A 16,221-nucleotide genomic window follows, 5' to 3' on the forward strand; every position below is an offset into this window, starting at 1 on the left:
TGACATATTTCGGTTAACTCAGTGTTTGTTTTTAATAGTGTTTCAGCAGAATTATTTTCAGCAGAATTACCCATTGATGTAGTAAACTCTGGAGAAATAACAGTAACAGATGGACCACTTTCTTGTGAAAACAAATTTAGAGCAAACTAGGGAGAATCTCTATAAGCTGCACCCAAATCGAACCAAATAAGATTTTCTTTAAGGAAGATAGCAAAAAAGTGCTTGCATGGATATGCACTAGTAAACCAAGATGGGCAAGGACAAGTTGGTAAATGTTCTGCATCACCAAGATACCACTGGTATATAAGCCTACTGTTAAACTGGAATGATGGAACATTGTATAGCCTGTTTGTCAAAGCAGTAACTCCTGATAAATCAACACCATACAATTTGTCAATCATTCTCATGCAATGATTAAGTAAAGGTCTTGGACGATTTGTCAAATAATTTAGAAATTCTCATGATACTTTTTATATGATGAACTTGCTCTTCTGTTTTCATCAACATAGCTAAAAACATTATTTGTTTTTCAAAATACACAAAATAAAAACTGTTACTATAACAAAGTCACAAATATAGTCAATTACTATTATAGTTAGTGTTACTATATGTACTTTTTTCAGCAATTATATATTCATTAACTAAATATTCTTGAAAGGTTTTACAAATTTTAAAGCTCATTCCTGAAGGACCAAGATAATAAAAATTTTAAGGAGAAAAATGAATCACATTATGTAAAGATTTACAAAAAATGTCAATTATTTAATACTTTATGGTAGGCTATATTTATTACTGTTATCTAATAATATTATTAAGTACACTAGTACTAATAATATTATTATTCAAGAAATACTATTAACTTAATCAGAATAACTATAAACATTATTATTATTATAATTATTATCAATAGCAGAATTAAAAGAAGAATTAAATTTTTTTTTCAGTAGTCTAACCTGTCATACTTGTGCCGAAGGAACTCTTCAATGCAAACACTAAGCATAGTAGTAAGTGAAGATGTCTTTCTTCTTTTCAAAAATTTGTTTTTAAGAGATTGATTGTGACGTTCAATTCCATTGTTGGTATTTATATTCAACAATACTTGTTGGTAGGCAAATAACCATCTCTAAGAATATTTAAAATAGGATATAACTTTGAAAAGTATTGAAAATATTAAAAATTTTAATTGATTTTTAAACATTTAATTAATAAAAAAATCTTGGGTCTTAATAATGACACAACAGGTTATTTAAATCTAACTTATTCTATTTAATAAATTTTTGCCAATTCTTATAAAGAAGATTAAAAAAATTAAAATTAAGTTTTTTATTTCAAACATTGTTAAAACATTTAACCCTTCTTCCTCATCTGTGTTGATAAACTCTTGTTTGCAAATCAATGATTTGCAAACCGTTGCAAAATTAAAGTGGATAAATAGGTTTTAAAAGTTTTTAGGAAAATAATCATTAAATCAACTTCATGTTGCATGATTGCTAAACATGCAAACACACAAAATTATACCGTCATAGATAAATATTATAAATAAGTTTTAGGCTACTCAAAGCATTAAAAGAAAGCTCGAAAGTGAAAGAAAGAAAACTTTCCATAAACTTAACACTTCACCTACCTGTCCAAAAAAAGCTTGGCTTAAAGCATTACAAAAAAATATTTCATAACAAAAATGTATCTAAAAGAGGTATAGATGGAGAAATTGAAGGAGTTTTGCACACAAAAATTTGGTATAAATACTACTAATTAATACAAAGAAACAATATGTTTCTTTGTATTCAATTATAATGTCTATAATTGAATACAAAGAAACATATTGCACATAAGTTTTCTCACAACTTCCAAGTCAACAATTTTACTTTAGGACAACCTAAGATACAGATGTTCAAAATATTTAACGAAATACCTAGTCGAATTCATCAATCCACCATTATCACAAGCTTAGATAAAAAAACAAAAATTATTATTTATAAAATTAGACATTTTTTACTTCTTTTAATTAAAAAACATTTATGATTATTAAGAAACTAAAAAGTTGCTTATTGAAAACTAAAGTAGTATACTAGAGGTAACCTTACTTATGATATCTTATTCCTAAAAATCTTACCTTTTTGATACAAAACCAAGTGTTTTTCAAATACTCTATGAGCTTTAGATTACTTTTGTATTCAAATGATTCTTTCAATACCTTTACAGCTTCTTTAGAATCCTGAACTGTTTTTGCATGAGCGATTCTACGTAGCTTTACCTTGACATCATTTTTTATTATAGAACATCCATTAATAGATTTGGACAGCCATCGCTGCCAAGCTTGCTCTCGATGGAAGTCACAAATAAATACACTACATTCTAAAGTGATTGAATACACACATATAAGAAATATTCACAAATTAAACTTCAAAAAATTTATGTTTAATAACTTAGATGTGAAAAAAATATTTAAAAAATGCCCTACCTGAAAACACAGATTCACAGGAATTTATTTCTTCATTTGAATAGTCAGTCATAAAGAATTTTGGTTCAAATGCTTTAGACATTGCAGTGCTTCTGTAATGGCTTCTGTAGTTTCGTTTTCACAAACAAAGATGGCAACTATTTGGTAATCAATGTTTGTTTTCACGACCGAAAAAAATAGAGGAAGAGCATATCGAGTGGTTCGGTATGTAGCATCAAGAAAGGCTAGCTCATTACCATACCGCAAAAGTGGCCTCCTTTGCCACTTATCTTGATAAACAAACAACAAAGAATTATGAAACTCTTGGTCATTAGCTTCTAAACTGACACCTTTTGGTCGAAACTTTATGAAAGATCCCTTAAAGTTATCTTCCCATTCTTTTACTTTTTTAAGTAGACATGCTTGGTCTATGAATGAGTAACGAAGCTTTTGTCTTGCTTTCATCATATGGTTGCGGATGGTCTCATCCCTTGGGAAGAAACGTTTATTTAAGTGGCATATTACTGGAACTGGAATCTATTTGAACAAAATTTTCAAGATGTCTTCTCATTTCTGGAACAGTATTTACACTTACTCCAACTAGTTCACCAATTTTAACAATAAGATCTTCTGAAATGGGTTGATTGATACCTGCAGCCTTTAAAAAGCACAGTGAATGGTAAAATAGTTAAACAATATCATTCTTAAAAGCCTATTTTCAAAAACTTACATCACCAATAGGACGGTTTCTGTGAACAGATATATCGGATATTATCAAGACATATTTTCTACACATAATTATATTTCGATTTTCAGTAAGAGCTACTCGTAGTTTTTTTGATGCATCTTTTCTTAGCCATTCTGAATCCCTATCAAGCTTTAAAAAAAAATGAAATGTCAACAAATATTTATAAACCTAATAAGAAAATTAGTAAAATTAAAAAAAAATTCTTTAACCAAAAATTGAGAAACTACAAATTTTATTATAAATTTTAACAAAATCAGGTTAGGTTTCACTCATAGTTTAAAACTAGTCAATGGAGTGGTTAAAAAAATAAAATGATGGAAATATAAAATACACCTACTAATGTTAATAATATTATATTATCCCTATGTTCACAATATATAAAAACTATGATAGAGTTGAAAACATTATTTACTCAATTGCCTCTATAAACGATATAAACAAAAAACTTAACAAGTATTTGAATATACTAATGAAATAGAAAATAAAAAAATTAAAAAATACAGTTAATTTTTGTTAAGTAAAATACAGGTTAACTAGAATTTTTGTTATCTCGAACTGTTTTATTTGGTCCTTTAAAATTGTCTAATTGAATACTATTGAAAATTAGTCTAAATTTGGATATCTAGAACTTGGAATAAGGAGACTCTTATTAAAACAAATCTTAATAAAATAACGTTAACAAAGCAATTTTAAAGTTTTAATAAATTTTGAAATAAAAAACCGCTAGCTTTTGAACGCAATATTACCAAATGATAAGAAAGTTATTGTGATGCTAAACTTTTTTCAATGTTATCTTTTAAAGTGTAGAGAGTAAATACAACACAAGCTTCTTTTACCGAGACATTTTTCACGTTTCTGTTAGTATAATAGTGTATGTTTAGTGTTTATACTTAAGCATTTAATTTAAAAAAATCACCTTAACTCGAACTAATATAGGTCAAAATTCATATTAATTGGAAATTGCTTTAGTCTAACCATTTTTCTTGGTCCCTTGGAGGTTCCAGTAATTGCGAATTAACTGTATGTTACAATTAAAAAAAACCTAATCACAAAACTGAAAATTAGGAATACAATGCTTTAAATTCAGGAAACGCATAAACTTCCTTAATGTGAACCTAAGCAGGACAATTAAACTTCTTTGAAACTAACAAATTAGTTTTACTTTTTTGAAAGAATGGTCTGCAACCTAAAAATTTAAAAAAATAAAAATAAAAAAATAAAAGAAAAAAAGTTTAACTTACTGCTATGTCATTTTGTTTTTTTATTTACTGTTCTTTCAGTTTAACATTTCTATCCTTGCCTTGCTGACAATCAAGAGTCCGATAGGACGAAACAATAAATGGCATTCCAGAATAAGAAAAATCTTCATCTTCAAAAAATACTTTATGATTTTTCTTAATTAACTCTAAATAAAAAAGTAACCACATTATTTTTGCAATTCTGAGCTTTTAATCTAGATCAACTTTAAAAATTGGATTAAAAAAAGCAATCTAGCCATCAATTAATTTATTAAAAAAAAAAATAGTTATAATAAGTCAAACCTTTTTTTGTTTTCTCCATTCCTTTTGTGTAAGCTTCAACATAATAAACTGTATGTAATATTTCATGGTCTTTAATTTTTGAACAAACATCAGCATATGTTGCAAGAATTTGCCGTTCTTTAAGAGTATTCATATTTCAAACCTACTCCACAATATCCTAAATCATCAAATAAATGAATGAAAGTAAATGCTTCAATCATATGATTTAAAGACTGAAAAAAGAAATTGAAAACATCAAGGGAAGAAACGATGAAGTTGAAGTCAAGTTCAGGATAATTCCATAAAAATAATAAACAAGTAATGCGATCCAGACAAATAATAAAGCCATCACAAAAATTAAACTTGTGAATTATTCACTAAGGCGTATGTAATTTTTTTTTAGTGAACTAAATAAAAAATTATCAAGCCCCCACTTAAATTTACATGACAACTAACACTGTACATATTAGTTTTCAAGTTAATATAAGTGTTAAGAGTCACATAATTTATGTTTTTATTTATGTAACAAATCATAATAATTATTGCAAGTATAGAACCTGGCTACAAACATAGACCTGTTAACCAGGCTCGTATGCTCTTCAGATCCAATTATCAGTTTCCTGAGAAGTTTTGAAGACAAGGAGTCATCAGTCTCTGAGAGCAGTGTGAATAGTGATATAGTTATATATTATATAATACTTTATTTTGATATTGCATGAAAGAAACATTTAAGTGAACTCATATTAAATAGTAGCTAGGTCACAGCGCCCCACAGAATTTCTTAATGTTTTAGATATGACTTTGTGGCGTTGTGAAAACTCAAAACATCAGCATGTTAATAGTTATATGAAATGATAAAATTTTGCAAAAAATTGCAATGATTAGAATCTTAGAAAGAGCAAGAATACCCTGAAAGCTTGTCACAATTTTAAGTATATAGCGCGGGATAGAGTAATAATAGTTTTCTTCTTGTACTAATATTATTATTGTTGCTAATATTCCTGTGTTGTTATTGTTAGTGTTCTTGCTATTGTTATGATTTTTGTTACAGCTGTTACTATTTTTGCTATGTTGTTATCAATATTATTATTTTTTGGCTATAATATAATTTAATTTTATTATCATTATTATAATTATTATAGCTATTTTAGCAGTTATTACAATTATTATAGCTTGTTTTTATTACTGTTTATTGTTTATTGGTATTACTCATACTTTTGTCATTGCATTAATGGTAATATCCCTTATTACATTAATAATCATCATTATCATTAGTCGATAATCATAAATACTATTAGTCTTGTGAGTGTTTATATATCTTATTTAAATTATGTGTCCTTGTAGGTGAATAAACTTTTGTCAGTTAATAACTGTTTTGTTTAAAACAAAGAAAAATATACTTACCAACAAATTATTTTTCAAAAAAAGTAAATATATTTACGAACAAACTTGATTTAAAAAATGTATAATAAAGTTTAAAGAAACCAATCAGCATGGCTATTAAATTATGACATATTAGATTTAACATGACATTAAATCTCAAGGAGCATAATTAAATAAAAAAATTAAAAAAAGGTTATAAATATTATAATAATATAGCATACGATACAGATATTATGTAAAATTAAATAATAAATAACTAAAAAAATAATAAATAACTTAAGTAAAATTAAATAATAAATAACTTCAACTATATTATTGATTTTTTAACTATTCAAAATGTTAAAAAGACACAATCAAATCATATTCGAGAGATCATTTAAGTTTAAAATAAATATAAAATCTTAACTATAAAATCTTCAAGTTCCATTAAAGAACCATTCTCATCTTTAAAGCTACGAGAATCATACAAGTAATCCCCATTTATTTCAAAATAGTTTGAAAGCAATGTTTATGTTGAAATCCAAAATTTTAGAAACTGGTTAAAAATAAATAATCTTTAACAAAGCGACTGTTTAAATTTTATTTTATCGAAACCACGCTCTTCTAAAAACTTTTCGACTGATATGGAATCGGCCTTAACATCATTTATTTTCAAAATTTTCCGTAGTCTAAAGATCGCTAACCATAAAACACATGTAGATACAGATAAAACATTTATTTTAAAACATTTTATTTTTAGAGTCAAACCCGACTTAGTCAGATATATAATCTGTAACTTCTTTAGTTCTTAGACTTGCGTTAACAAAGTCTATGCGGTTGGCAATGGACTATGTATAGCTATCGGGTGATGGTGGTAAAAATAAGGGTAGTGTCAGTGTGCTAACATTGTGAGGGTTATTTGTTAACGTAGTATTAAATTTACCCGAATTAAAAATTAAAATAACTAATTTAGTAAGTTCAATTATTATTTAAATGTGATAAAATACATGTAGATACGGATATAACATTAATTTTATAGTCAAACTCGACTTAATGATTTATATAATCTGTAACTTCTTTACTTCCGAGACTTGAGTTAATTAAGTCCATGCGGTTGGGTATGATTAAGGTAAGGATATTGTCAGTGTGAGTGTTGTATGATAGTTTAAACGCAACGTTATATATTACATATGTGAGTAATATTACATATGTTAGAAAACTTTTTATTAAATTTACCCGAGTGGAAAAATTAAATTACTGTATTCTAAAAAGTTCAATTATTATATAAATAAGTTAAAACATGTGTAGATACCGATAAAACATTTATTTTAAAACTTTTAATTTTAAAGTCAAACCCGACTAAGTGATTTATATAATCTGTAACTTCTTTAGATCTTAGACTTGCGTTAACTAAGTCCATCACGGCTGTTTCAAAGTGGAAATACGGCTTCTTGTTATTTTTTCAAAATAATTACTTAAGGGGTGTTACTAAAACTTGCATAACTTTTGAAATATTTAAGATTATTTCGTTCTGTAAAAAGAATATGAACACAAATTAAATGTTTTATATTTTAACATTTAATAAAATAATCAAAGACTGCTTTGATTTTTGAATAAATGCGCTAAATGACGAACTTGGTTAAATTTCGAAATTTTTATGGTACTTTTTAGCAAAAATAATCGGAAAAATTGTATTTCTGTTGACTTATATGTAATATAAACATAGTTAGACCAATTTTAAAACACATAAACTTTATTTACACTAAATGTGAACTGATACAGGCACAAAATTAGCTGGAGGAAAAAATACGCAAATTTTTTTTTTTTAAAGATTAAAAAAAAAAACGTTTTTATTTGTTTTCGATTTCGGTTGTACAATGTCTTTACACTCTTTTCTGTAGAAAAATAACAAACAACTTTTTTTTATAAATAGACATAGCAATAAAGGCAATTAAAATAACTCGTTATTGTGGTTGTCATAAATATATTTTTTTAAGTTAATATAATGGTATATGTTATATAAGTAGTAAATCATCTTTGTACATGCAATTGATAGTGTTATTTCCATTCCGTAACGAAAATACTCTTCATAATCTTGCTGACTTCTAATGTTAAATGTACTTCATGCTTCTTCAAGAGTAATGTTTAACAAATGATGCATCATTAAACAACTTATGTTTGTTCTTGTTAGTTGTTCATTCATAAACAAACAATTTCTTTACGATCAGACGGAAACAAACTGTAATGCTTATGTAGCTGCAGAGGCTTATCAGAATCATTTATTTGGTGGATTCTGATAAGCAAGAAACTGTTTTAGTTGTCTGTTGGTCCAATAATCTGTTCTTGAGGTAGCAGAAGCACTCTTTGTACAAAAGTTAAAGCTATATTGTATTCCATTTATTCACCAGAAAGAAAATATTCTTTATAAGACTGAAACGGAATCAATTTCTAAAGATAATAATGGGTATAATACATAATTTTATTTATAATGTTACACATTATAAATAAAAGTATTTTAATTTAAACATACTTGATCCTTTTATAACATTGTTAAATTTAATAATTGAATATTTTATTCTACTATTACTTTTTTACAAATTAGTTTTGAAATTTTTGTTTTTACAATTGAATTCGATGGCCACAAATAAGACAAAGACCTTTTCTATAAAAAGATTTTTCGCCATGCTCAGAACACACAACACACTTTCTAACTTTAGCAGCTTGAAGCTTCCTGTCAGCTTTGCTGTGCAATTCAAAGCGTTTTAAAACAAGACGCAGCTTCTGTTCCTGATTCCTTACTGAATGCAACTGTCTTAATTCCTGATTAACGCCGCCATGCAAACTCTCTCCTTCTTCTTCATTCAGTAACCCAATAGTTTTATGCGATTTAACAAATAGTGGCACATTAAAAGTGAGTTCATGCATTTTTCGCGTAATACTTTCATTAGGAAAGCAAGCATGAAACTCACAAGCAAATAAATCTGTATATTGACATAGCTCAATAATTTCGTCATCAGAAAGAAGTTTTCGCTTAAAAAGAATTGGCTGCAACTTATTAAAAACGCTAAACACTCGCAAAAACTTATTTCTAATTGCCGCATCATCAATAACACTACAAAGTTTCAAGTGGTTTCTTAAAACTATTTTACAATGATTACCAACAAATACATTACCATGGTAAGCTTGCCGCTGAACATTCATATCATCAAGGGCCTGCAGAAGAGCCTTCTCATGAGTGCCCATGTCACCTCTTGATTTTTTCTCAAGATCCTTGCATTCTATCTGCAATCGTGTATACTCATAATCTAAAATTTCTCGTTGTGCGCGCATAAAAGAAATTTTCTCTGAGATATACAGATGAAGATCTTCTATATCTTCACCCTGACAAGCTAAACATGCATAATCTTTTATGTCACACAATACACTCTTTTCAGAATCACCAATAATTTCACAATATTGATGAAACCACTCTTGACACGTACCGCACTGCACCCAATCGATGTTAGAATCATATTTTGTAATTAAACACCTAATGCTAGCACAACTTTCAGGCTTTTAATACTAATTTTTTTATTGGAGGAGTTTAGTGATATGGATTCTAATTCAGAAAAATCATTTTTATTACTGGCAATCCATCGAGCCTGTAGATTTACTATGTCTACAAACTGTTCCCCGGTTAAACGCAAAGCTGCTGCTGTTTTAGAGAATTCAACGCTTTTAGCAGCCCACATTTCACCTGTTTTCACAGCTTCATTATTAGATAAAGATAAATCAAAATTTAAATCTAAAGTCTTACATTCCTTCAATAATAATTTATACAACTTTAACACTACTCCTAACATAATATGCAAAACAGGAGGCACTACATTATCTAAAGATATTATGGGGAAAGTCACAGGAGAAACAACTGAATTATGAAACTTACCTAGAGCTCTTAAGTTTCCTACTTGTCTATTTTCACACAAGTTCTCATTGTAAGCACCTTCTAGAGATTTTATAGTTCTCCTTATGATATTACAATTTGCAGGTGTGTGAGGCATAGAGGCATGGCTTCTTAGAGAATTTAATTCAACTAGGTCTGTAGAACTAGGAAAGCTAGCAGCTGAACCCTGGTGTCCCAGAACATCATCGATGAAATGAAAATCTCCGCCTAAGAACAACTTAATTTTATTGCCTTTTAGCGTGAATAGTGACGACTGAATTCTTTTAATGTCGTTGGCATAATGCCCAAGAATTAAGGCAATATTCTCACGACAGTCTGAACCCTGGTACATACAAAACAAATGAACATCATACATAGACCCAGATGATTTAGAATTGACAACTTCAAAATGGAATTTCATATATGTCCCACCCTTATCGCCTGCGAAAAGTAGCCATACCTCATCAAAACCAACATCAGCGTTAAGGTGATCGCGAATTTGAAGATTGTTGTAAACCTCTTCAATATAAGTTGTCAAACTCTTAACCATCAATACATTTACTAAACAAGGGGCTTCATTCGCAGATGGATAAAGCAACATGGACTTTACAGTGACATGGTCTTTATTGACATGCATTGTCCGCCTTTCTTGTTCTTGCCTAATCTTGGGCTCAGATGGGAGAATCCTTGCACCAAGATTACACAAAATACGCCTAAGCTTACGGAATTCAGCCGTGGACATCCTTAATTGGCTCTAAAGCTCTACAGCATCAGAAACACTTAACTGTGAAACAAAACCTAACTTAATTCCAATACAATGCAATATTGACATTTCACAAGACAGGACATCACATAACAACATAGACAAATCACTTTTTACATCTGAACCAGCTAACAATTGAAGGAATATAACGGCAACTTTAGATCGCCAAGCTGCACAACGCCTACTTAACTTCGAATATCGTTTAGCACAGCTTAACTTAATATAAATACTTTTTCGAACAACTATTGGGCTATCTACTGATGAGTTATGTGGCTTAATCCACTTAAACCCAGAAAACAATTCAGTAGAACCAATGTTATCATAGTCTAAATATGAATCCACCACAATGAAATCCTTACCGCTAACCGAACATTTGCAAATTTGGCAACTGTTCTGGTTTGTATTAACTTTTCCGCTTTCTTTTGCAATTTTTATTTTTTTTAGCAATTTCGAATTACAGCTACGAGCAGATGCAAATTTACGATGTACTGTTTTAAGTTGTCTTTTTAAAATAAGTTGGAACTGCTCCTCCTCTCCTAGCCTAATACTCATAGTCTCTAGTTGAGAACTTAATGAGTTATTATGTGTGTCAAGAGTCTTGTTTTTAGAATTCAAATCTGTAATTTCAGTTTCCAACTTTATTACCTGCAATTTTAATTTATCCATTTGCTCCATATAAGTTTCTTCTTTAGAAGATAATTGGTCAACTTGACTACTTAGTTCCTTATTAATATTTAAAATTGAAATATAATCTGCATCTGCTGATTTTCTTTTTTTTGTTAGTGGAGCTGGAGACAGTTGCATTTTAAAAAATGCTTTGTTTTTTAAAGTAAATAATAAGTATATATAATAATAACAATAAGTATATATAATAAGATAAAAATGTTAATAAATGTTAAAAAAAGTGTTATTGAAAAAATGGTGTTTGTTTATAAATGTCAATAAATGTGATATTGTTATTATGTGTTTCGACAAGTTTCATTAAGTTTATGATATATAAATTATTTTCTTCTTTCACTTCTGTATGGTTATCAATATCTTCATTATGTATATGGTTGTCTTTATCATCTACCTTTTCTTTATTATTGTTATCTTCTTCATTGTAGTTATTTTCTTCTTCATTGTAGTTATTTTCTTCTTCGTAATCTTCTTCTTCTTCATTATAATAATCTTCTTCTTTTTCGCAATCTTCATCGAATTCTTTATTGTAGTAATTTTCTTCTTCGTAATCTTCATCGAATTCTTCTTTCTCATCGATTATATCGATTGATTATAAATTATAAATAGAGTTTGGGTTCACAAATATATTATCGTAAGAAGGATAAAGATATGGAGAAATGCATTTAATGTTTCCTTGTTTATCTCTAACATTCATGGTAGTTTTATTGTATTTCATTATTAATATCTAAAAAAATTTTTATTATATAAAAAAATATTTGAAAATAATACAAATGTAATATTTATAATTCATAAAAAATGCTTCAAAAAAAAATTTATTAATCATATTAATTATCACATTGAAGGCATTGTTTTTGTAACGTTAAATAATTGTTTATCTTTTGCGGGCGTAAATTATATTGTTTCCGTAATTGTCTTGATTGCTCTCTTATATCCTTGCGTAATTGTTTTGCTTGTTTTCGTAAGTCTTTAATCATATGTCGCTCAATCATATGACCTCTCAAATCGAATTGTTTTTTTAAATCTTTAATCATAAAACTTTTTAATTCGTCCATATTTTTCATTGGGGAAATGCATTTAATGTTTCCTTGTTTATCTCTAACATTCATGGTAGTTTTATTGTATTTCATTATTAATATCTAAAAAAATTTTTATTATATAAAAAAATATTTGAAAATAATACAAATCGAATTGTTTTTTTAAATCTTTAATCATAAGACTTTTTAATTCGTCCATATTTTTCATTATGTATATTATAAATTTAAATCCGAAAAAAAAAAGTTAAAATATTGATATTATCGTAACAACGTTCGCAATATAACATAGAACAATTTCTTATATATTGCGGTTCAGAGTATTTTATTTCGCTACATTCAAAACAGTCTTTGAAATTATAACATGGGCACGATCGTATCTCGGCTATTTTTGTATTCATAATATGAGCAATATCGAAATGGTCGTCGTGTAAATATTTTTGATAAATGATATCAAAGGTTTTATCACGCATACTAGTATATTGTTTGTTTAAAATATGCAGTAAAATGATAACGTACATATGAGGTATATTCGAGTCGCGTAGATGTTTATTGAAGAATGCCTCCCAATCATAATTTGGATAGGTCCATATACAAGCAGCGCAAAGATGTTGAGTAAAAGTAATTGCGTGTTCTTTTATTTTAATCAATGTTTGTTTGTGGTCTTCATTATAGAGATAAATTCTTTCCATAATTTGATCAACAAGTTCTTTTGTTATTTGAATTGACATTATTATTTGGCTAAAAAAAAAAAAAGAAAGTGAAATTATTTATAAGGTCAATTAAACAAAATAGGTCATATAAAAATTTATGAGAAAAAAAGTGAATAAATAGTAAAGAAAAAAGTTAATATTAATAACAAAAAAAAAATGGCAATAACAAAAAGTGTTCCTCGAGCAAATGTAAGAGATGTTAATGTTAATGTTAAGAGACAAGCTGTACGAGCACAAAACGAAAAAATAAGATTAAGTAATTTATGGGCGCAAGCTGCTCGTTCAAATGCTAGAACTTGGAATCCTCGAGTTGTGATTAATCCAATTGCAAATTCAAGGGAATGTAGGAATATGTTGTATTGCAAGCGTAAAACAAATTCAACTTATAAAAGAAATGCAACAAATATAAAAAAAGGACGCGCTGGACAACCTATTTATAAATGGGTGTTGACAAAAAATTCTTAAAGGTAAAAAAATTTTAAATTATTTTTCAATATTTTACAATATCTTTAGTATATGTATTAAATAAAAATTTATTATAATCAAGCCAATGGAATTGCATATGGAGGAAGTACTTTTTTCCCGACTCAATAATTTCAGTTGTTTAGTTTACAGATTACAAATTTATATCAGAATCTTAATCAGAATCACGATAAAAGAATTGTTATACTTAGACACTTTTCTCTCGAATTTTGATTTTTTTTTAGAATCAGAATCTTAATCAGAATCACGATAAAAGAATTGTTATACTGAAATACAGAATTAAATCAGGATTTAACTTTTGAAACCATAACCATTATTTATAACTGTGAGCTATGAATATAATATTTCTCCATATTAAACGACATTCATGTATACCAATTTGAATACGAAATTGCCACTTTGAGTCAATACAATTAATTAAAAGTTTTTTTTTTAGAATCAGAATCTTAATCAGAATCACGATAAAAGAATTGTTATACTGAAATACAGAATTAAATCAGGATTTAACTTTTGAAACCATAACCATTATTTATAACTGTGAGCTATGAATATAATATTTCTCCATATTAAACGACATTCATGTATACCAATTTGAATACGAAATTGCCACTTTGAGTCAATACAATTAATTAAAAGTTTAATTTCATTTATAAATATGCATTAGTTATTTGAAATGTAATAGGTATATTGTTGGTTATGACATCAAATTGTTTTTTGGCCCATTTAATATAGTGAGAAGCAAAATTTCCAAATAAATTATCGAAATTAATAAATTCATATTTTTGACAGATTAAATAGTCAGAGTTGCAATAATGTTTTAACCACGTTTTATAATCATACTTCATATCTCTGCATTTTTGTTCATAACTGTCATATAAAAAAGTAATGACTCTATAATGAAGTTCATAGAATATTTTATCTTTATGAATTTCAAACAAATTTAATCCATCAATATATCTTGTTAGATCAATACCTTTATTAGTTGTCCATATTGCGTCACATTTGTTTGCCATTATATTTATTTTCAACGAATTTTGGAAATAAATGATCATTAAATTAATTTCTTTTCTAATTCTATCATCGGCCAATCTTCTTTTGCATATTTCTTGTAAAGATAAACACTTCATATGGTTGATTTTTGGGTTAAAAGGTTCATCGTACTCATATGCTAGTGGTAATGGATGAATATTATAATCATATCCAAATAAATAACATATTATAGGAGTGTTTATATCCCTCCATTTCTCTCGCAACGTTGTCATTGTATCGATTAAGTTATTATTTTCAAATAAGCGTTTATTTTTACACTTGAGGTATTTGATCATTGGCAATATTTTGAATTTCTAATACGATGAGTTGACATTTCGAGCAAGTGCCTTCGCAATGTTTTGCAATGAAATTAATTTTATTTCTATTGTAAATGTAGATTTCCAATACAACATTTGTTTCCAATTTTAATATTTGAGAAGCTTTTGTTACTTCTGTCATCTAAAAAAAAATTTAAATACAATATAATGAAGGACAATAAATTCCAGTTGACAATTGAAAAATATACTTTACATTCTTATTTACAGTGGTAAATTTAGATTTAATAAAAAATTTTTTTTTGTTAATTTTTTGAATGATATCGTGATAATAGTTATTTGTTAGTTTATATAACGTATAAAAATGATGAAAATTTAAATCTAAATAATGTGTAAATTGTTTCATTTCTTTCCAAAATAAATAATAACGAAAATAATGCCATTTGCATCGTTCGCAAAGAGAATAATAAAATGCGATTGCTTGTAAACGTATATTTTTTAAAGTATCGTTTTGTTGTTTATTATGTCGTTTTAACATTTTTAAAAATGTCTTCAATGTCGTACAAATTTATTTCCATTTTATTCTTCTTCGTATCCGCTATCGTAATTTGTCACTATGTTTTCGTTATAATCCAACACTATAATCATCCAACTTTGATTGATTTTCGTTTGTCCAATTTTGTTTGAAACATCTATTTTCATTAATGTCAAGAAATTCTATTTTACATCGATATATTTTTATAAGTATCAAATCTTGCATAATATTGTTTATTGAAATTGTTAATTGAAATCTAAAAAAAAAATTTAGAAAAAAAATCATATAGCAAATCATAAGAAAATTAAGGGTTATAATATAAAAATATAATATAAAGTCATATATATTACGATGTTTTTTTTCTATAATATATTTTTTATGAAATAAAAAAATAAAAAAAAATGGAAGCAACAATAACTGATTTACAAACTCGTTTTTTAAGAATTATCGAGAGTGAATTGGAAAAAAAAAATGCTGCAACTCAAAACTTTAATACCGCGCATCAATTATGTCAAACTAATGTAACTGCACGATTGTTGGCTTTAAATAACGCCCTAGTTGCGCAAGGTGGTGTTGGGAATTTTACCGATTTAAATTTGGCAATTGCCGCCTATCAAGCTGCTTTGGGTGCTGCCGCCGATCCTGCTTTGGTGACACCATTACCTGAACCTGTAAATACGTACGTTATAAATCCATTGGTGCAACGTTTAGCAAATTAT

Source organism: Hydra vulgaris, chromosome 03 (genome assembly GCF_038396675.1).
Source record: "Hydra vulgaris chromosome 03, alternate assembly HydraT2T_AEP".
In the NCBI taxonomy this organism is placed as follows: domain Eukaryota; kingdom Metazoa; phylum Cnidaria; class Hydrozoa; order Anthoathecata; family Hydridae; genus Hydra; species Hydra vulgaris.